This window comes from Dipteris shenzhenensis, chromosome 31 (genome assembly GCF_047967505.1).
Source record: "Dipteris shenzhenensis isolate YYH24624 ecotype China chromosome 31, Dip_SZ_1.0, whole genome shotgun sequence".
In the NCBI taxonomy this organism is placed as follows: Eukaryota; Viridiplantae; Streptophyta; class Polypodiopsida; order Gleicheniales; family Dipteridaceae; genus Dipteris; species Dipteris shenzhenensis.
The window spans coordinates 42751462-42775223 of record NC_141626.1 but is presented as its reverse complement, the minus strand read 5'-3'; the positions used below and the strand labels follow the sequence as shown (position 1 = coordinate 42775223).

At 38.8% G+C, this 23762-nt stretch overlaps 1 pseudogene; it reads left to right on the top strand.

Annotated features, from left to right (window-relative positions):
* The first annotated feature begins 4155 nt into the window (after nt 1–4155).
* LOC147881482 (3-ketoacyl-CoA synthase 11 pseudogene) lies at nt 4156–5601 on the top strand (annotated as a pseudogene).
* Nucleotides 5602–23762: the final 18161 nt, after the last annotated feature.

The following is a 23762-nucleotide window of genomic DNA, read 5'->3' as shown; positions in this document are numbered from 1 at the left end:
CCCTCAAGATGATGATTCTGGGGAATCGAAGAAGGACTAAACATTACATTCCATTACACCCCTTTAATGGGAATGTCTTTACTTTGCATCAAACTAAGAGCTAGTCAGTGTTTCTCAAAAAGCTCTTTACCCACTGGTTTGGTAAAGATGTCTGCAACATTATCTTTGCTATCACAATGTTGCAATGTGATGTCACCAAGTAATACTCTTTCTCTGATGAAGTGCTCTCTGACATCAATGTGCTTTGTCCTAGAGTGACATACTGGATTCTTGACTAATGCTTGAGTCGATTGATTATCACAGTATATTGTTGTTGGCTTTGACTCATCAAAGTAATCTATTTCAGACAATAGTCTTCTGTGCCATATAGCCTCACATGCACTTGTAGTGAGTGCTCTATATTCTACTTCAGTCAAAGATAAAGAAACAGCTGGATGTTTTTTTGACAACCATGATATAGCACCTTGACCAAGGAAAATGCATATCCATGTGTGGATCTCCTGGTCTCATGATCTCCGCCATATAGTCACTGTAGCAGTATTCATGCAACCGTGGATGACTTCCAATCTAATTTCCAATTAATATGGTTTCACTCTTAGCATGCAAGCTTGAACGTCCCATCAGCAGAGGTGAGTGATGATGACGAGTAGGCAAGTCTCAAGGGATTTGTCTTACACGGCTTCGACGAGGGCGAGGGATCGGGCGTAGCTCACGAGGGCCAGGGATCAGGCATAGCTCATGAGGGCCAGGGATTAGGCATAGCTCATGAGGGCGAGGGATCAGTCCAACGTGACCATGATGATGACGATGATGGCGACGATGATTTGGATGAGCAGTAGTAGTAGTAGTTTTTATATACTTCGGCATGTATATGCTTTTGTATGTCGGCTCGCTTGAGCGATTTTGTATCACCCTTTTTGAAAGGAAAATTGTATAACAAACAAGGTTGTATATACTTCGGCATGTATATGCTTCTGTCTCTCAACTCGTTTGAGCGATTTTGTATCACCCCTTTGACAAGGGAAATTTTGTAACAAACAAGGTGCTCTTTTATGTGCATGTAAACATTCTTTTGTAATTAATTTTAAAAAAACATTAGTGGGGGCAAACAGGGCTCATTGTGGCCCTTTTTAGCCCCACTAATGTTTTTTTTAAGTTTTGTTAAGGGTCCCTATATAGCGACGCTTTACCAGTGTCACTATATAGCAACATTTACTAGAGTCGCTATATAGCGACATTTATTTTTCAACGTTAATAGTGACGTAAATACTGACATTTGTGCCCATCAAAAGAAACTTTTTGGTGTAAATAAGTTGGTATTTCTGTCAAAAAATGGCCTATGCCTTGTAGTGAAACACACAATCCTAATCTAAGAATTTAGGGCCAAATCCCTCCTGGATGAAAGTCTCCTCCATCGATTCCTCACTGGTAGAGGTATTTGCAACATCTTGGTCTGGTTCTTTCTTCCTGGTCTTCATAGTTTCTAAGAGCACAAGCATATCATTGTTGGTTCAACTCCTTTGTTTTACTGCTCCTTGCTTAGTGAAGTATGCTACCAAAAGAGTAGCCTCCAGCAAGTTGACTTCCACTTTATGATCACATGCATCCCATATGCCTTCAAATGAATCAAATATGAAGAGGGTCTTACCAGTAGAACAAGGGCAGTGTCTACTCTTGTGCATAGAAGCTCATATGACTTGTAAGTCGTAGTGTCTTCTTGATGACCTTGTACTTGGGCATCCTTGTCTTCTCTTCCTTGGGATTTTCCTCTTTGGTTTTCTTGGCTGAAACCACACTTGTGCACCCTTGAGAAGTAGGCATTATGCCAAGTCAAACATGAAGTCAACTATGGTCAAACTCTTTCCACAAGCACAAAGTTCCAAAATAAATCAAATGCGAGGTATAAACTCAATAATTTTTTGGAAATCAGAGTTCAAGGAACTAAAATAGATAGAGGAGAAAACTTTGCGATGGTCAATTGCAAGAAATAGTCAAACTTTGACCATCACCCCCAAATTGAAGAAACAAGAACTGTAGGCCAAAATTAGAGAGCTTTGGTGCATCAATTAGAGGGATTTCAGGTGGAAATCTGAGCTCTTGTAGTCACCCATTAGCAGTAGGAAGCATTTGCAAAGAATCGCGTCATGTCGCCCAATATTGCACTAGCAAAATCGTGAAGAAAAATGACGAATGCGGATTCTTTTGTAGACCAATGTCAACCAAAATCACGAGCAAGAAGCTCGAGCCATTGCTAAACCTCATCTAAGAGCTTGGAACCAATTGTGCATTTTTGCTCAGCACATGTCGTGTCGGCATTGCAAATCCGTGCAGAATTTTGGTGGAAAGGTGCAACCTGAGGAGAGGATTATTGGGATTGAAGAATTCTAGAAATCAATGGTTGGATGCAATGAATTTGTCCTCACAAACTCAGGGTAGAAGAGTAGAGGAAGAGAAAGCTCATGTTTGGTTTGGGGAAGAAGGTGGACACGTGGTAGAAGCTAGGTAGGCATGGCTAGAAGTGGTTCAAGGCTCTGATACCACATGTTGGAATGGTGTAGATAATGAGGCAAATGTTGAGGCACACTGAGCAACACTTTATTCATGGGTGGTTACATATATAGGCAACTGCCTCCATGTTGGTAGATCTCAGATCCACAATCATTTAGCTCAATCAGTTATCTCCTATGATCACTCCAATCCCACACATCACACCAACCTGACATACCTAACTACCAAGTCACTAGACTCACCTACTGAGGTGCTCACACAACTTCACACACTGTCCTACAATCAATAATGTCTAGAGAGTGTCTACACCATATGCTATGCCCAAAATATCAATTTGTTCTAATAGAGGATAAATGAAACCCGTGAGCATTTGGGGAAGGGTAGAGAAATAAGGAAGTCAGAATATTCAACCATAAGGTTGGCACCCTTGAATGGAGTCCCAATGGAGTGGGGTGGCAAAAGTTGAAAGTAGCATAAGCAGAATATATAAATAAATAGATAGGTAAATAGTTTTGAGGGAAAATAATTTATGAGGGGGACAAAGAATTAAGGGCAGCTCGATAGTTTTGGGGAAGAAAGGCTTATGAGGAGGACAAAGAATTAAGGGCAAACCCTTTTTTCACTGGAGGATTGTGAAGAGAACAAACAATGAAGACTTTGAGCATTAGTGGAAGGGAAGAGACACAAGGAGAATGTACTGCGATAAGGTTGGCACCCTTGAATGGAGTGGGGTAGGGGAGCTTGAAAGAAGCATAGCAAGAGGGAAGAGACACATGGAAGTAAGAATGTACCAAGATATGGTTGGCACACTTGAATGGAGTGGGGTTGAGCATCAAGGGAGGGGAGAGACACAAGGAAGCGAGAATGTAGTATGATAGGGTTGGCACCCTTGAATGGAGTGGGCTTGGGGAGCTTGAAAGAAGCATAGCAAAAGGGAAGAGACACAAGGGAGTAAGGATGTACCAAGATATGGTTGGCACCCTTGAATGGAGTGGGGTGGGGGAACTTAAAATAATATGAGAGGTAGATAGATGTGGGGAGGACAAAGCATTAAGGGAAGCCCGTCTTTTGACTTATCACAAGTAGAAACGATGAAGCCCTTGAGCATTAGAGCCGGTCCCCATGGACCAGCATATCCCATGAAAGCCAAGATCGTTGCCTATTTTTGAACCCGCCCCGAATTCTATGGAGGAGCACCACCGGAGAAGAAGCTCCTTTCCAGGGGGTGGCAAGGGGCACCCCCTGGCGACCGGAGATGCCCGCTCCATGGTTTGCGTGCCTTTTTTGGGTGTGGTTCTAGGTTCCGTGAGCCCCAAACTATGCTACATTCAAGGCTCGTGGTGGCTTTAGCCAGTGCCTGGCATGGGGCCTGGAGGCATTGGAGGGAAGTGTAAAAAGCTCTGAGCAAGCTTGTTCAGCCGGTCCCCATGGACCGGCTCTTAGGGGGAGGGAAGAGACAAACGAGGTAGCACAAAGGGTTGGCACCCTTGAATGGGTGTGGGTAGAAAGAATAATGATAGGTTTGGCACACTTGAATGGAGTGTGGGTGGGGGTCTGCAAATCATTCAGAGGGCGGAATGACACTTGTCATCTAGAATGAATATAAATAGCCATGTGATATCCCTTCCTTTGTCATCTTCACCAGCCATGGAAACTCAATGCTTACCGTTTCACCTCAAACTCACCATCCATTCTCGCCTTGCATTGCTCTTAGTCATAGCTCTCTTCCCCCTCCCTCGCCTCCTTCCAACCCTCAGCTTCCTCCTCTCACTCCCCCAGCTTTTCTCTCTCGCCCCCCTCCTCGCACTTATCGTACTATTCGTCCTCTCCCTCTTCTTCCTCACGTCCAGAAGGACACCTGTTTACCTCTTGGACTTCGTCTGCTACCGCCCTCCGGATGAAAGAAAACTCCCCATGCACGATTTCATGGCCAAATCGTTCCTTACCGGGTGCTTCACTCACGACAGCCTTGACTTCCAGAAGAAGATCCTGCAGCGCTCCGGCATTGGTCAAGAGACTTATTTCCCTCCTGCTGTCACTAATGTGCCTCCGAATCCATGCCTCGAGGAGGCTCGAAGCGAGGCAGCGAACGTGATGTTCGGCACCCTCGATGAGCTCTTCTCCAAGACCCAAGTCCAACCAAAGGACGTTGGGATTCTGGTGGTGAACTGCAGTATCTTCTGCCCAACCTCGTCGATGTGCGCGATGATTGTGAATCGGTATCGAATGCGAACCAACATTATCAGCTACAACTTGGGAGGGATGGGCTGCAGCGCCGGTGTCATCGCGGTCGGACTTGCCAAGGACCTACTACAAGTGCATACAAAGTCCTACGCGGTTGTGATAAGCACCGAGAACATAACTCTCAACTGGTACAGAGGCAACGATAAGGCAATGCTGGTTTCGAACTGCCTTTTCCGTTTGGGAGGGTCGGCTGCACTTCTGTCCAACGTCAGGGGTCACAGGCATCGAGCTAAGTATCAGCTAATGCATACAGTGAGGACTCACAAGGCTTCCCACGACAAATGCTATTGGTGTGTGCAGCAGAAAGATGATGCGTTCGGGATCACGGGCGTCCACCTGTCGCGAGAGCTAATGAGTGTCGCAGGGGACGCTCTGAGGACCAACATTACCACCCTCGGGCCTCTCGTTTTGCCATTCTGCGAGAAACTTCGGTTCGCGACCGCTTTCTTACGACGTAAGCTGCTGGGCATTAGCGTCAAACCTTACATTCCCGATTTCAAGCTAGCTTTCGAGCACTTCTGCATCCACGCAGGAGGGCGAGCTGTTCTAGATGAAGTGAAGAAGAACTTGCAGCTCTCTGACTGGCACATGGAGCCGAATCGGATGACGTTGTTTAGGTTTGGAAATACGTCGAGCAGTTCCTTGTGGTATGAGCTCGCGTACATGGAGGCCAAGGGCAGGATAAAGAAAGGAGACCGTCTCTGGCAGATTGGATTCGGATCTGGCTTCAAATGTAACAGCGCCGTTTGGAAATCTCTCAAAACTCTCAAAGCTCCCAGTGTAAGAAACTGCTGGACAGAGTTCATTGATGGCTTCCCCGTCGATGTTCCTCCTGAAGTACAGTTCTAGGTGTTGGAGACTGCGCAGAACCAGCTGGCTGGCTCTGCGTAGGAGTGGCTTTTCATTGCGTCGATCCTGTCCGTGTGAGATCATCTAGTTGTTCGTTTGAAGCAACGGACCCTTCTCTGGAGGCAAAGTTGGTTCTCTGAGAACAGTAGTAACTATATTGTAAGGCCCAAGGTTCTAATGTTCAGCTGGTTTATTCGGAATCTGGCCGTGAACGGAGTATTGCAGCCACGGACGTTGAGTTAATTGTACCTGAATTTGGCGCCCTCTCTCGATTAAATAATATTTCAGTTCGACCTCGTCGTCTGCCTTTTTGTTACGAAAGTTAGATTACGGTCAGTTTCGAGCAAAATACAAACTTTTTGAGATTTCTCACCTTATTGTCCTTAGGAGTGTGCATAGGCGGAGGCACTGAAAGAGAGAACGCTACATCCCTCACAACTAGATCCGGGCTGAAAATATGTTGAATACAAACAAGAAGCGTTCTTGGTTTGGTATTTTATAAATGGAGATGAAGTCTTTTATTCGTGACAAAATTCAAAAGTGGTGAGGCAAGTAATAATAGGAGAAATACTTGATCCACTTTGATGACAAGAGTAATATTTTTTTGCCAATATTATAACGCATCAAAATTTCCGAAAGTTTCTTGAATACCCAAAAATAGAAGAGTTCCTACTTTAATGAATACAAAATTTAGGACTCCTCCAAAAGTATCACTTAACAATAGTTCAAAATTGGAAGTCTTATTCATGTATCAAAAAAAAATGGACTTCCATGCAAGTACTCTAGACTATGTTTCCATTTTCGAGCAAGTATTTCAAAATCTGAAGTTGTATTCAAGTATCAAAAATGGACTTCCATGCAAGTACTCTAGACTATGTCTCTATTTTTGAGGAAGTAGTACTTTTTTGTAGATGACAGGTTTCCACAGAGATTGTTGTAGCCACTTGTCGAGTTGGTTGTGTTGAATTCTTTTATGAATTTTTACTCCAGTGTATCTATCTTGCATTTTTTGTCCATTGTTCTTAGGACTTCTGCTTTCAAGTTCTTGTCGAACGGTTTGTACCTGTTGACATCAGGTTTCATTTTCAAAGGAGGGTTAGTTTTGTGTTGTGCAAGCCGTTTGTGAAGGTCACTAGTAAGTTGAAATCCCTTCTGAATGTTGATCTATTACAGCTTGTGCTTTTGTTCCCAACATCATTAGAGTAATGAGATCGTCCTTATTTGTGATTTTTTGAATAAGGTACTTTATTAATCCTGCATCATTCTTGTATTGTGTTTTCGAACAAGAAAGCAAATTTGAATTTGTAAAGTCAAACATCATGATATTAACCATCAATCCTCATGTCTTTGTCCCCATGTTCTTCTTTCCATTGCTGTACGTCTTGTTGATTGTTGTCCATGAAATTCCTGAGCTCTTGTAGTGTGCTCATTCTTGTGGCTCTTCTTCTGCCATATTTGTGAGTCGTATCTTATATACAAGAAGTAACTTTGCCCCTTTCTTCTTTTTACTGATTTCTCATGATCTTGTTGAGCCAATCAAGCTTTGTTTTTAAATTGATTGAAAATCTGCAGACAAAGAATTTAAGGTAGAACGAACAAAGAAGAATTATATCTAGCAAGGAATATGATATTGAATTAATAGCTATGCGAATGAGCCTACTTTTTTAATGATGATATGAGATATACCTCATCTGCGGTTGCCATTCTTCGTTGTATGATGTAGAATTGGGCAAGTAAGATTGAATTTGCACAAACCGTAAAATGTTAGAGAATGAAATATTGCAATTTGTGCAATTGTTACAATTCATTTTTTTCCCCTACATAATACAATTAGACTTACAAAATCAAAATTCAGATGGCATGTGAAGGAAATCCGATGGTGAAATTCGATTTAGAATTCATAGATATCTACGAGTTGTAACTCGAGGGAGCATTATGTATGTAAGTCCAGGTGCAAATGAGTTTTGTATCACAATAAGAACTTTTCCATTGAGCGTGCATCCTTGAGACTTGTGTCCACCGATTGCATATGCAAGAGTTATTGGTGGAAAGGTTGTCTTGTGATACCATATTGAATTCATAACTTTTCATTTCTGTTTAGAACGTCTAAGTGTAATCTTTTCATTAGTCGTTAGTTAATAAAATCTTTGCATGGATTTTCATTAAATTGTTGGTTTGGTTGTCATTATCTAATGTAAAACATGTTGTAATCGCACCATTTGTAGCTCCAATAGAGAGATCTATATGTTCTTAGTAATCATAATTCGTGCTCCAATTGTGATCTCTTGTACTGAGTGAAAATCAGAATCCTTCAGCCATTCTTCTAACTCGAATATGTTTTCTGCATTCGAAGTCACTTTAATTTTCTTGATTTGTCTTTCATTGAATTGTTTATGAAGAAGGAGCCCATTGTAGTGGCATGTGTCATTTTGATGAGTACAAAGTATAGTTGTATTATTGTCAATGAATTCATCTACCTTAGTTTCATTGATGATCAAGTTTCCTAAGTAATATTGAATCTCTTCTCTGCTAGGCTAGCGTGTTCTAATAATATTTAGGAAATTGACATATACAGGATCTTCAAGATGATGCATAGAAGTTTGTAGAAATGAGTAATTAGCAATTATCCAAAAGTCTGAGTTACAGATGTGGCATTTTCGACAGTATTGGTTGTCTTGAATTTTGTACTTGCATGCAGGCGGTAGTTGTGCCATGTCCTCGAATAAAAGAATTTTTTTTTTCAAATGGTTGTAGTAGAGTTTGATTACAAGTTTCACATAATTGTTTGACAACCATGTTTAGCATTTGGCAAGTCATCATCGAGATTTCATCAATAATGATTATGTCTGCAGATTTTAGGTGTTGATAGCATTCGTCTGTTACCGAAAGCGATGCATGAAACATGTCATGCTTCTTTGGAAGAGCAAACTGATGATGCACTATATTTGCTAAGAGGCTTAGTCTTAGTGCCACTGCACCTATTGTAGCTATAAGAACAACTGATTTTCCTCGTTCTATGTACTTGTGAGTGATGTATTTAATCATGAAGGTCTAACCTGATCCTGGTGTACCACAAATCACATGAAGGCCTCCTAGTAATTTAGTTATTTTATCATAAACATCATGTTGCTCAGATGATAGAGTCGCTTTCTCAAATTCCTTGAACTCATCTATCATTCGAAGGATTGAGATTCGAGATCCATTGTTGATGTTGTTTCCTTCGTCAAGATCTATTGATGTTATACAATTTCCATTCATTGCACATAATGGACTCTTTTGCATAATCATATTTGTTGGTTGGTGGCAATTCTCATCAATAAGCATGTGCACTCTGCAATATTGTTCGATGATTGATTCAATGTCATCTTCTGTTTGTATGAGTTGTCGTATATGGCATTCCAAGAAGTATGAGTCTAGGAAATGAGCTCATTTTCATTTCTAAAATGTATCTGCTTTAGTAGAATATTATAGAAAAATCCATCAAAATGATGAACAGGATGGTAATCTGTGAAGCGTACAATGCGTGTGGAGGGATATAGATAGTTACCAAAAGAATCCTTAATGATTTAATTTAAATTGTTCTTGCACTTGCCTTTTTGGATCTCATATTTCTTCTAGAATTCTTAGAATGTGAGGTTTTCCATGATGTTTGGTCGACCACAATATGTATCTACTAGATGCATTGTTGTCACACAGTACTCTCGAAGATATGGTTGGCACAATGATGGTGGAGATGAGTCTATGAAGTATATAGCCTCGCTTCTTTGTATAGTAGGAATTTGGAAGCATGATAATGCTGCCTCTATTGGTGATGTTGGCTTTGATAAAATACATGTAGCTATCATTTTCAATTTCAGAGGATCTAGATTGTCAAGTCCAAGGAGCTTTGCATCCTCAATGTTCAAGTTCATACGTCCCATTGGCTTTGTTTTCATAGCATATTTTAAGAGGCAATATGATAGGCCTGTATTTGTTATTCTTTGAATATTCATGTGTGCTTGCCACAACAATAATATGCTAGCATGATATGGAACAACATTTTGATGTTCAAGGGATGGGCGATAATAGAGCCATCTATGTATAAGAGGATCCGACGTTGGTCTTCTTTCTGAATGGATAGCAAATGGAAAACCATATTTGCATCTATAATTGTTATCAGAATCCATCGAATTGCATGATGCTGCTCAGTATGTATGAATTTGATTTCTTTTCACTAAATCATGAAGCTTTTTTTCCAAGGAATTCTCAAGTAGTATATTCGAGTCATGCAGGTACGATATATGTGCATCAATTTGATTTGATATAATTTCAATATCGTCCTCCTCAATCCACAACATTATATGAGCATGCATTGATCCATGATTCTAGATCTCGTATCTCACTATGTGATGCTTGGCTCTTCCTGGTAGTCCTTTGTTAGATATAACATATCTATACAAGAATCGTTATAGTCAAACATGAAATAGTACTACGCACTCAACTGGACAATGTCTCATTGTGAATTTTTGATTGATTTGTCTTGTAATTGCTTCTATCTCATCGATCTCACACCATCTTGTGTTTGATACCTCATTTGCTGTGAGTGTAAGAAATATGTTAGGAAGTTCTCATGTTTCAACCATCGCCATTAGGTCTTTTAAGTTTCTACGATGCCATGAAGGCGATCGACCCTAGTACTTGAAACTTGATTACTTGTTTCATTATCATATGTTCAGATATTCTTGGATTTTGTCATATTTGTTGATCAATATCTCTTTGTAGAGTTGTTGTCTATGTTGAGTTTGCGATAATAATTGCTTGTCAAATTCGGTACATTAGTAGCAAGTACGACTTGTAGAGTGTGAATACTAAGAATAGTGATCCTATTCTCATTTTTAAATGCACATTTAAGAATAGCTTACCATCATGGCTACCGTGTCCAAAAGGATACAGAAATGGAAATAACACTGCCTTAATTGTTAATCCATGCGAATCATATAATCCATCTGTGGATGTAAAGATTTTTCGTTCCACAATTCTTTCTAAATTATGGAGTACAACTGTGCCAACTTCATGTGAATCTTGTTTTTGAAACTGATGGGTTGCAGGCACTACATCTATATGCTCTAACAATGACAGATAATTGTCCTCATGTGCAACTCACATTAGATCGAAAGGAGAATCTGCAGAGTGTCTCTTTAGAATATCAACAATAGCTTCTAAGGAAACGACACTAATTCCAAGTTTTGGATGGGGTGTTTCATACATTGACAAGTACTTTTTAAGGATAGGATTCGATGTTGAGTTGAAAGCTAGTATTTGTTCAGTTGTTGACAATAGTCTCGTTGGATTTTTGCAAATCCGTTGTTGTCGATCCCAACATCATATTAAAGGATTGTCTAGTATTGATCTTCTTTGCAATGTTCCTGTTGCTAATGATGTAATAGCTTTTGAAATATTGAAAGATACATCAATGACTGATAACAGTTGCATCTGAAATATGTCTACAATGAGCATATTTCGTATGTAGTCAGGATCATATGGAACTAACGATAGTTTTCTAAAAGGAGACTTTATGCAAGCCTCACAAATCATTCTTGTTTTGTTTCCTTGAGAAATATCATTCTTGCTCTCAATATATATGCTGAGAAAAGTATTTGATAAATCGTATAGAACGACCTCAAAATCTAGTATAGCTGGTATCAGTCGTAACTTTGAGAACGAATTCATAGCAAATTCTACTCTACCACAATATACACAGTATTCCATTTTTGTTATAAATTTAAAGCACATAGTTTGCCATTCTTCTAAATGTGTATCCATGAATGGCCATACTGGAATACTAGGTTGTAATCATCTTCTCTTATTTTGAATACTAATGTAATAAGCATATCTTCTTTTTTCAATAAATGTTCATTTCATTTTTATGAATGAGACCAAATATATCAGAAAAGTACTTGGTGTTTAGATGTGCTCGTAGATGACTACTCGTATCAATCGCTCGCAATCCACGTGATAGTTGAGCAGATGACAAGTTGTTTCAATTGATGATAAGTCACGTCTGTACAATTCAAATGTAAAGATATGTCATGAAAGTATATAAGAAACAGAACATCGGTCAAATCTTGTATACAACCATACATTGATGCGGATATAAAGTTCGCAATGTATATAATCATATGATCATGTGAAAGCATGATCATCTTTGTTTTATGAAGTAGATAGAAACATGGTATTGTATATAACCATATGATCATGTAAAAGCATGATCATCTGGGCAAAATTTTCCTAATACATATAACCACATGTTCGTGTAACTACACATTCATGTGGGGGGAGAGTTGGTGCAGTTTCTCTCCAAAAATTATAAGACCAAGGAATGTGCCATTCCTTGGGATCTTGTAGATTGCATAATGTATTTTGTACATTGCATAATGTGGAATTTGTTGTTGCATATGATCATCTATCGCGTATTTTGTATCTTTTTTGTAAAGAATATTCTTATTGTTTTTTAATTTTAATAAAGAATGTGAGAAGAAATAGTAAAGATACCTGTTTAATGGACGTCCTTGTGTCGAGTAGTGATGACCAGTTACTTGTAGTACCTGTAATGTAAATACAAAAAAATGTTATGGAATTTAAAATTCCTAAGACATAGATGAACATTATTACGATGAGAAGGCAAGCCTGAGATATGCTTAGCAATTTGATGTATGTGATATGATGCAAGGGAGTTCCAAAGTACTATTTTCATGTTTTGTCAATGGTTTGGATCAAAGCTAAACCATTGATTCTTATCTATGACTTTGATATTAGTATATAGATTCTAGATGAGTTTCTCTTACCCATGCAACTATATATATAGGTTTGCAAGAGGTACCTTGCAAGTTCCTTCTGTTTTATTTTCAGCATAGAAAATTCACAAGCCCAATAGAAGATTAGTGTAGATAAATCTAACCTAATTTAACGTAGTTTAACCTAGTGTAGGCTAACCCAATTTCCTTGGCATTTGTCTCCCTCAGAAGCATCTCGGTCGCTCTCGCCCATTTCAATATTGACTCCAGGGATTTTGATTCACGCATTTGATGTCGTTGGAGGGTTGAGGGCCGAGAGTAAAAAAGGCCGAATGCATGGAAAGACTCCATGCAAGAGCCATGAAGAGCCGCACAGAGCGTCTCCAAAGTCTGTGTGACACTTGTGAAGGAGTGAGGGGAGCACCTAATGGGGGGAGAGGAAGGTAGGAGCTGAAGGCAACGAAGGTAAGCGGAAGGAGATCAGCCGGGAGTGATGCTTTGAAGGTTCAATTGGGTGTGGGTTCGCCAATAGCTATAGGGCAGCTCACAATTGCCATTTCCATACCTCGCGGCAACATGAGTAGCTTGAACAGGCGCCCAAAAAAGCACGGAGCCAGCAGCAATAGCAAGAATAGAAGGAGCCAAGCAGCAGCACCAATGGGAGACTTTGAGAGAGTAGAGCTGTTTGCCTGCAAGCTGGGCGGCACTTAACCACAGACATGCAAACTAGAATCCGTGAAGGGCAGGTTTCGCAACCCGATATGAGGGATGGTGTAGCGAGGATTTGAATGCTAGGAAGAGTTTGCTCCTTCGAGCAAGAATTCGCTCAGCTTATCATCTCCTCCCTGTTGCCTCTTGAGCACACGCACACTCACATCAAGCTCGGGTAACTGGAGAGGGCTTCGTCAGCTCCTTCACCCTCGCCTGATCCATCCGCCTTACAGCAAACAATCCGTAGAATTCAACTCCTTCACCCTCGCCTTCGCTCCCAACTCATCTGGATCCACTCCAAGCTTGCCTTCCTTGTCTCCAACCACACCTTCGCAACTCTCCAAATCCTCCATGCTTTACACTTGCATAGCCTCAATCCCAAGGATCCATGTCCTCCCAACACTGGCAATCCTGCAAGCTTCACTTCTACGATCTATCCGGTCGACGAAAATTGGAACACCAATGATGATGATACAGCCGCACCTGAAATCGATTGGATGCAGATCGTGTGGATGGAGCTCAACACCAACAATTGGATCAAGCATCGTTGTAGCCTAGATCCAGAGCTGATGTTCATAGTCAAGCTGTACCAGCACCTTCCCCGAGTACCCCGAGTTCGCAGCAGTCAAGCTGTACCACTAGCTTCAGTAGGTTTTTGGAGATCTTTCAGGGGTTAGAGTAGGCTCGCTTCAGTTCTTCTACACCTCAACAAGCTTTTACGAAAGCTGGAAGCCTCACACAAGTTTTCTATGCACCACTAGATTCAATGGGTTTCTTTAGATGTTTTAGGAGTTGGAGTAGGAAGGCGGAGACATGGGCATGGATATAGAAAACTCACTTTAGCAAGGAGGTTGCCGAAATCTCTAAGCCTCTCATTAGCAAGGAGGCAATAGGTTTCTGGAGATCTTTCAGGGGTTGGAGTAGGCTCGCTTCAGCGTGAGCGCCTACTATTAAAACAAGACTAGACACAGATAGACCATGGGCAATGTCTAGCAATGATTCTCCATCGTATGACAATAGATCAGGGATTTTCGTTTGGATCCTAAGAAGCGCGTGTCATGCAGGAAAATTAAAAGTCAAGAGTTATCGAGGAAGAGCTAGTGACGCGTGCAAACACTAAACGGAATGGATGGGAGCAAGAAATAGTAGTAGGAAATGAAATAGGAGCATGCATCTCAAGGACGGTGGCAGTTTGGACGAAGACAAAGAGACTCGCAGCACAATTGAAGCTGGAGACTAAAGCTAATGAATTTTGTAAGCTCGTATCCATGCAAAAAGGTGAGAACCTTATCAAGCATGCAGTAAGCTGAAGGAGAATCATGCAATACCCCTTTCCAAAAAGCAAACCATCTTTAGTTAGATTGTCACGCATGCAATAAGCGGAAGCAGAATCATGCAATACCCCTTTGCAAAAAGCAAGCCATCTTTTTAGGATAACGGCTTGAATTAGAATGACACGTGGCTCACAGCTTGAATTAGGTTGCCACATCGCTCAACCACGGCTTGGCTTTTTAATTGATCCCACTATGCTGCCTACCTAAAGAGAGAGACTCCCCAACAAGAGTTGACTTTAACCATATAACAAACTAGAGTTGCGGTAGGAAGCCTTTATGCCATCAAGCACTTAAACTAGTAACTTGAAATTGAACTTGAATCCTAGCATTTTATTGTTAAAGGAAAGAAACAAACGAGTAAAAATATGGACATGAGACGTGACGCAGGGGCCATTAGGACTGGGTTCTCCTTGCAAATGTTAGGGGTGCAAGTGATTTATTCCTGACTTGGTAAGGTTTGTATTTTGGAAGTTAAATGAGGTGATTCTCACAAGAGCTTAGAACTGATCCTCGTTGTAGTCTATACAACCATATGAATAAAGGTGTCATCATCCTTCAATGTTGCATACAGCTTGGATTTCTTTGCTCTTCGCATCAAGAACATGCATCAAAAAAGAGAAATGTTCTAAGAATTCAAATTGCAATTTTGAATAAACGAGCAGTTAAAAATATTTGAATGATAGTATATAATACAATTATTATAACGACATAATGTGATGATAATATATAATACAATTATTATAACGACACAATGTGGGTGGGTAGGTGGCACACTTCCTTCCCTAAAGAGTTATAATTTGAGGGAACAAGTCCATCATCATGCATCAGGATTTGTCGAGAATATTAGTGCCGAGAATATTAGTCTTGCGAATAGATAAAATACTAGCATATTACTTGAATGTCAATGGTTGTAATCGTAGTCGAACGTTAATAAAATCATTATGAGTGGCGTGCCAAGTAAAACTCAAATTCTCATCATCTTTTGGCAATTTCTTTGATCTTGGAGGCAGAGAAAAGACTGCGTTATTGTAGGTCATGAACATTAGGGAGCATATGCTCTAGATGATATTAGACGCTATCATATGATGCTCTCGCCTACAAATTCACATACATCAGCAAGGAAACCAAACTTCCCCTAGGCTCTCATCAGTAAAAAGGTAAGGTTAAAGTTGTAGCATCTGCACTTATGTGGAGAGTGAAAGAAGAAAAAAACCCAACTATTAGCTACCATAGAGCTAACGTACAAGTGACCCCCATGCCAGAGTCGCTTTTTAGCCTACTTGAAAGGTAGCCTTAGTAATGAAACTCATCCTCAAGAAGTGAAACTATGATTTTTTATAATTTCCAACAATTCTTTCTCCAACATTTGGACATATTCCACATGCAACTACTGTCTAACTTCCACATAATCCCCCCTTTCTCTCTCTTCCTTGAAAATCCTCCTATGTTCTCTTTCTCTTTCTCTCTCTCTCTCTCTCTCTCTCTCTCTCTCTCTTTGATTTTTGCCCTATTTTCCACGCTCCACATCTCAAGAAGGCCTTATGAAAATTCATATTGTTCCATGTAACTTCTGTACATTTAAAGAAAGTTGAAGCTGCTATGAAAGCCATTTGGTAGAAGTGTGGCATGCCCTTGCCTCAAGCAAATGCACTAGACAATTGGCTCTTTACATATGGGTTCCAGGTGATTTGACTAGAGAAGCGTTAATGGGATCTTCATCTCAATGTGCACAAATCCTTGTATTTCGCTCGGTGGAACTCTCTTCGCTAGTGTGATGGGTGTTTGTCTCTAGCATGTTCTAAGGGTTAGTCATCAGCTAACTTTTACAAGGACGACAACTGCATCTTATTCGACTATATCCTTGTTGGGATTCTGAAAAATGCCTTTAAGATGGGTTGATTGATGCTTTCCTAGGAGTATTCACAACCATTTCAGTTTCACCTTTTCCCCTCTCTCAAAGAATTTCCACACCCTCCCACTATTTTTTCCTCAATCACAGAAAAACAAATGACATGTCTTCTCTCTCGAGTCCACATGTTGCTCTAATTTATGATCATCGCTGCTTGATGCCCCATCCCTACTAAGAAATGGGAAAAACAAGCCACCGTCTTGACCAATTCACAAACATAGTAGGCCAAATTTTGTCAATTTCATAGCATTCTATAATGTTCTTGTTGGTCCATGAAGTATGAGGTGCTCACGTCACCACTCATCAGAATGTGGTTATACAAAATGTAGGCCCTTCATGTGACAAATGCTGACAAACTCATTTAGTGGCTGCAAGGGTAGATCAAAGTGCATCAAAAAGAATTTAATGGAGAGAAGGCTTGCTGCTTAGAGCACCCACAACTCATATGCCTGAGCTTTTTGCGAACCCCAAGTCTCTCAAACACATTTTTACGAGTTGGTTTCATGGAAGAATTATATGTCCCTTGAGCTCTTATTCCAGATGGAGAGTGGAAACCAATCATTGCAAACTCACATGCCCAAGAAAGTCGACCAAGTTTGTACCCATGGATGTTGGGTTTAGTCCTGCAAGTAAAAAATGCCACAAAAATGTAATAAAAAGAAAAGAAAGGGATAAAGAAGAGAAAAAATAGAAATAGTACCATATGATCATCTGATTCACCATGTTAAGATCTGTGTAGGCTTTTTGAGTGGCCATAATTTGATCATGAGCATGAAAAAATATGAGTGCCCATGATTCACAAGTTGTCACTTTCTAAAAATTTTGAATGACTCCTTTATAAGCACTTACTCCATACTTCACATCATCATTGACTGATTTTGGAGCTTTGAAACCATATGAAGCATCAACGATTGCTAAAGTATAAGGACAAGTTGTCACAAACGTGTCCATCTCCTTCATGAACAATCCAAAGCAAAGGAGGCTCAATCTCTGGTTCATCTCCTCTACTCATCCTTCATGAACTGTCCAAAGCAAAGGAGGCTCATCCACATCATCTGAAATATATTTATGTAAACCATAATCTTCTTTTCCTCTTTGTTTGATAATAAGAAAACACTACTACAAAACTAGGTAGAAATGGCAGCCCAAAAGTGACATTTCTACATTATTAAATGGCACTTTCTTGCCGCCATTTCCACATGTGCCTTTTTTTGGAAATGGCAACCAAAAGTGCCATATATTTTTGCCCTTTCTATGTCCATAATGGCAACCAAAAGTGCTATATATTTTGCCATTTTTATGTATGAAATGGCAACTAAAAGTGCCATATAGTTTTGCCATTTCCACATACAAAACGGCAACCAAGAGTGCCATATATTCCTGTCATTTTTGTGTCTAAAATGCAACCGAAAGTGCCATATATTTTGTCATTTTTATGTATTAAATGGCAACTAAAAGTGCCATATAGTTTTGCCATTTCCACATGCAAAATGGCAACCAAAAGTGCCATATATTTTTGCCATTTTATGTCTTAAATGGCAACCAAAAGCGCCATATATTCTTGCCATTTTTATGTATGAAATGGCAACTAAAAGTGCCATATAGTATCTGCCATTTCCACATGCAAAATGCAACCAAAAGTGCCATATATTTTTGCCATTTTGATGTTTGAAATGGCAACCAAAAGTGCCATATATTTTGCCATTTTTATGTATGAAATGGCAACTAAAAGTACCATATAGTATTGCTATTTCCACATGTGAAATGGCAACCAAAAGTGCTGTATATTCAGCCTTTTTTACATATGAAACGGCAATTAAAAGTGCTATATAGTTTTGCCATTTTCATAATCGAAATGGCAACCAAAAGTACCATATATTTTTGCAATTTTTAATGCATGAAATGGCAATAGAGACCAATTGTGAAAGAAATGGTAAAAGTTGACATAAAAATTGTCACTTATTATATTCGGAATGGCAAAAGATGACTTAAAATTTGCAAGATTTCATGTTGAAAATGGAAATAAAGTGACATACAAAATGCCGGTTATTATGTTATAAATGGAAAGAAATGGAATCACAATTGCCATTTCTTCTTTTATAAACAATAGCATTCAAAATGGGTAAAAACACTTAAATTCTACTAGCATTTAAAATGGGCCAAAAAGTTACATGGCATTGGAATCTTAAATGACTAAAATTTTACATTTAATACTTGGTATCCATGAATGAAATTTATTATCTAAGTGTGAAAGATTAATCAAAAGTCTTAAGTGCATCAGTACTCATATTACACAGTGTGAAGAATTCATCTAAAATTCTAAGGATAACTTTTACCTTTTATAACACACACATTTTACTTGATAACAAATATTATTTGATAGTTGATTGAGAAATAAATAATTCAATTTTTACATAACAAAATAAAATATAAAATTATAAAGATGTTACATGAAGAGTTTTCCAAGCAACATTCAAGCCTACGGCTTGACCCAATGTTTGAATCTCATAATTTACTTTGAATATACAAGCATCCTTGCTACATAACCAACTCCTATTGGTATAGTATGAACTATAAATGAAGGATCCAAACTAATAATTGTCCCTATTCCAACTATGTCTTTTAAGTCCTTATGTAAGATCTTTACTCGTTGTCCCCTTTAAAAAGCATTAGCCTACAAGAATACATTCAAGATATCATTAGTAGAAGATTTGTTTAAAATATATTTATGAAAAATATCCAAAAACGTTATGGTCATTGCCATACTAATTAAGAAAAATAAATAGATTTAACTTACTTGGAAAACATGTATGTTGTTTGTTTGTGCTGCTGTCTTTTCTACTCCAATTGTTGATTGATGAACCTTTTTAAAATAAAGTAAATATGAGACCTAATAATGCTTCATGTGAATGCTTTCTACTTTAGATACTCAAAGATCCCTAAAATAGTCCACCCACCACACGTTAGAACTGTGGCTTAGAATAGAGTAACTAACCTACATTCTCCGTTCTGCCTAGAGCCATCTGGGATCATCTGGGGCTCCAAATAGGCCCTGCAACCCGAGAGTGGACTACCTCGAGAAATGCTCCATCTACCCTCTGTGCGGTCAGTGATGGGATGCCTTCCCACACTTGCATGAAGCCTAGTTAGCAGTGTGCCAACTCTATCTGAAGCCATCCAGCCATTAGGCCACACATGGCCCCCATCTGGTGTCCAAACAAGGACCTACCGGATAACCGAGCTACTCAAATGCCTTCTCCTCATATGGGGGGCTTACAAGTAGAGTTAGTTGTTTCCTGCGTAGTTACACAAAAGTGGAGCATTGATATCTAACAGCTACCACTACTTTTTTTGGTGGATAGGGATCAATTTTATACAAAGAACTCATGGTGGATAAAGTCTCAGGAAGATTCTTACAAGTATTATGTTCTAGCTGGAGCCCACGGATTGTTTGCAAAAAAAGAACTTTGTCTAGAATATGACCACATTGACAGTTATAAGACATCAATTTCTTGGATTTATTCGGGTCTGACTAATGTGGAGTGTACAATACTATCCATGGATCACAATGTTGACTCAGATTATTGCTTACAGATGACTTTCATTCAAAAAATTAGATTCTTTCATAATGAATGGGTCAAGCAACAAAGTGAAGGCCGGATTGTTAATGATAAATTTCAAGTCATGCTTTGTGAGAGATGTGGTCTACAAGTACACAAGAATAATGCACAAAGTGCTGACCAAATGCCTAACATCAAGCATTATGATAATTATTTTCAGTTGGCATTTCGTGATGGGGATCTGGAACCTGCAAGAAGAGATTCTTGACTTATGGGAGCAAGGAAAGTTGAAAGGTAAAAAGATGTTGAAGGCCCCTTCTAGCTCTCATGGGAAAGCCAAGGCAAATGAAGCCATAAAGCCTTATCCTGAAGACATGAAGATAACTCCTTGGAGATCTTTGCAAGGAATTCGTGATACATCTCTGTAAGAGTTCTAGCATGTGTGAAGGCTAGAAACATCTCCTTAGAGGAGAAGGGAGTAGAATTCGAAAGGTATATTTTCTTACTTTGCTCATGCACTCAAATGTTATAATAATCATTTTCACTCAAGAACTTTCTTTTAGCTTCTTAATAAACATAGTTTTTTCTTTGCAAGAAAAAATCTTATTTGCACATGCAAAGAATCATGATAGAAAGTTGAACTGTAGTGATTGGGATGAAGGTAGGAAATACCATCCTGATTCAAGTAACCCAAAGGAGCTTGAGAGATTCTTATTTCTATTTGAAAAATGTGTAAGTGGATTCCAGAATTCTACCTCCACGTTTGTAAAGTTCTTCTTCTAGTTTTCATCTTAAGGTCACATGAACACTCTTTCAATTCTAGAATTCACTTCTAGCCTCATCAACATGGACTTTGCATTCTAGGTTGTAGCTTAAGGTCATATGTGAGACTATAAGATCAATATTTTCATTTTTAAGGCTTAACAAATCTCAATTCTTGTCAAATGTTATGATTGATATTTTAAAATGTGAACTCTTTGATATCATTTTAAGTTTCAAGTATCTTGGGTCTTACTTAATATCTATGAAATACAGAATCGAGACCGTCATGTTAAGTTGAGGAAAATTCCTTAACCCTTTGAACAATTCTTTCACTACTACAAAACTAGGTAGAAATGGCAATAGTAAATGGCACACAATTTCCAATTTTGCCATTTCTTATGTACGAAATGGCAACAGCTTCTCAAATTGGCATATTTTTTGCAAAAATGGTAGTTAGAAATGGCAACTAGTTCTTGAACTGCCATTTCTTTGGAAGAAATGGCAGCCTTTTATTACCTGCCATTTCTTAGCAATAATTGGTAGCACCAAATGGCATTGATTGCCATTTCTTGGTAGGAAATGGCAGCCATCTCTTGACTGCCACTTCGTTCAAAGAAATGGCAAGCACTTCTTGACTACCATTTTTGAAGAAGAAATGGTAGCACAAAATGGCAACTATCTCTTGACTGCCATTTCTTACGAAGAAATGGCAACCATTTTTTAACTGCCAAATGGTAGCACAAAATGCATATGTGGAGTACAACTACACAATGGTTGACCATTCAGTTTTGCTGCAAAGTATCTTATTATTGCCAAAGATTCAGTTCTACCATTCACAACATTAATATTACTGTCACTATTTCTATATTGTTTAAGTGTGAAAGATTAATCAAAAGTTTTTAGTGCATCAGTACTCATAGTATCTTCTTCACCTAAAATTCTAAGGAATAACTTTTACCTTTTATAACACATGCATTTTACTTGATAACAAATATTATTCAATAGTTGATTGAGAAATAAATAATACAATTTTTACATAGCAAAATAAAATATAAAATTATAAAGACATTACATGAAGAGTTTTCCAAGAAACATTCAAGCTTATGGTTTGACCCAATGTCTGAATCTCATAATTTTCTTTAAATATACAAGCATCGTTAACAATTTAATTGCATCATCAACACTCTCGATGGGTATGATACTTTGTATAGGCCTTAATGAAAGTAATAGAATTGTTCTTGCAAAAGTTTTATGTGGATCGGGTATCTTTTTCATGGCCAGGAATGTGTATTTCCACAATTCTTACCATGCAACGTGCAACCACAAAGACATAAGAAACATGTAAACACATAATGCAGATTGCAAAGATTATTTTAATGTAGATGAAAGCATTGGGAACCTTACCTGGAAGAAGAAATTTGAAGACAAACCACTCAAAATATCATCCACTTCTTTAGTTCCCAAAATAGAAATCTTCTTCTTCAAGCTTGGAGTGGAGGGGAGTGGGCCAATAGTGGTGTGGGTGGAGTAGGGATGGCAGGGGAGGGTAGGGAGATGGTGGAAAGGTCATGAGGAAGAGGCCAAAAGTTGGCAAGATCTCAAACAAGAGAGGTGTGGCAAAAAAAAAGGCATTTGGGTTTGCTTTTTGAAGGTCTATATGAGTCAAAATAGGCATTTGTATATACAGGCACCTATACGATGAAAACAAAGTTTTCCTTTGTTTTTTCATTTCCTAAAACTTATAGTACTTCTCTCACTTCTAGTTTCTTACTAGGTTTAATAAATGATGACTTGTATTGGATTACAAAATCTTGTAGCTTGGGAGGCCCTGTTTTAGGGTACATGACTTTTTTTATCATATCTCCTTTTAAAACATACTGTACTTCTAGCCATGAATATGGTATTAGATGTGCATGATATTTTTCAAAAGCCTCAAACCAGGTGATTTCAAGTCTTATGTAAAGAATCATGGCCATTCGATGTTATTTTCATTGGATATTTCCTAGTTTCGCACCATGCATCATGCATGATCATTGAAAAACATGCATCTATCAACTTCTAGCCATGTAAATGACATTTGATAAGCATCATACTTTGTGCAATTAGTAAAATGGGTGATTTCAAGGCTTGTGTAAAGTATCATGGCCATTTGGTGTCATTTTCATGCCATGGAATGGATATTTCCTAGGTTTTCACCATGCATCATGCATCAGTATTAAAAAACATGCATCAGTGTGCTTGTAGCCCTGAAAATGTTATTTGATGGACAAAATAATTTAATCAAGCCTTAAACTCAGTAATTTTAATGTCTACGCAAAGTATCATAGCCATCTGATGTCATTTGCATGGCTTGGAATGGATATTTCCTAGTTTTTCACCATGCATCATGCATGAGTATTGAAAAACATGCATTGATGTGCTTCTAACAGCCATGAAAATGGTATTTTAAGGACATAAAACTTTGTAAAATCCTTAAAATAGGTGATTTCATGGCCTCTGCAAAGTATCATGACCATCTCATGTCATTTTCATGGCTTGCAATGGATATTTCTGAAATTTTCACCATGCATCATGCATGAGCATTGAAAAACATGCATTGGTGTGCTTCTAACCGTAAAAACGGTATTTTCAGGGAGTGATACTTTGCACAAGTTTTAAACAAGGGAATTTCAATGCCTATGCAAAGTATCATGCCCATCTAATGTCAATTGCATGGTTTGGAATGGATATTTCCTAGTTGTTCACCATCCATCATGCATGAGCATTGAAATACATGCATCGGTGTGCTTCTAGCCATGAAAATTAAAAAAAAAAAAGACCCTTGCAAAATTTGGAGCTGATCCGACGGTGGGGTATACGGATGCGGATGTCCATTGTGCATTTTTCCTTCACATACATAGCATCCACATGCACAATATATGGGCATTCTAATTCCCTGGTGTCACATCTGACATCCAATGCACCTTACACTTTACAAGGACATTAAAACAACTTGCTTTAAGACCCTTGCAAAGTTTGGTGCTGATTTGATGGTGTAGTATACGGATGTCCATGTCCGTTGCACTTGTTTCCTTCATATACATAGCATCCATATGCGAATATGAGCATTCTT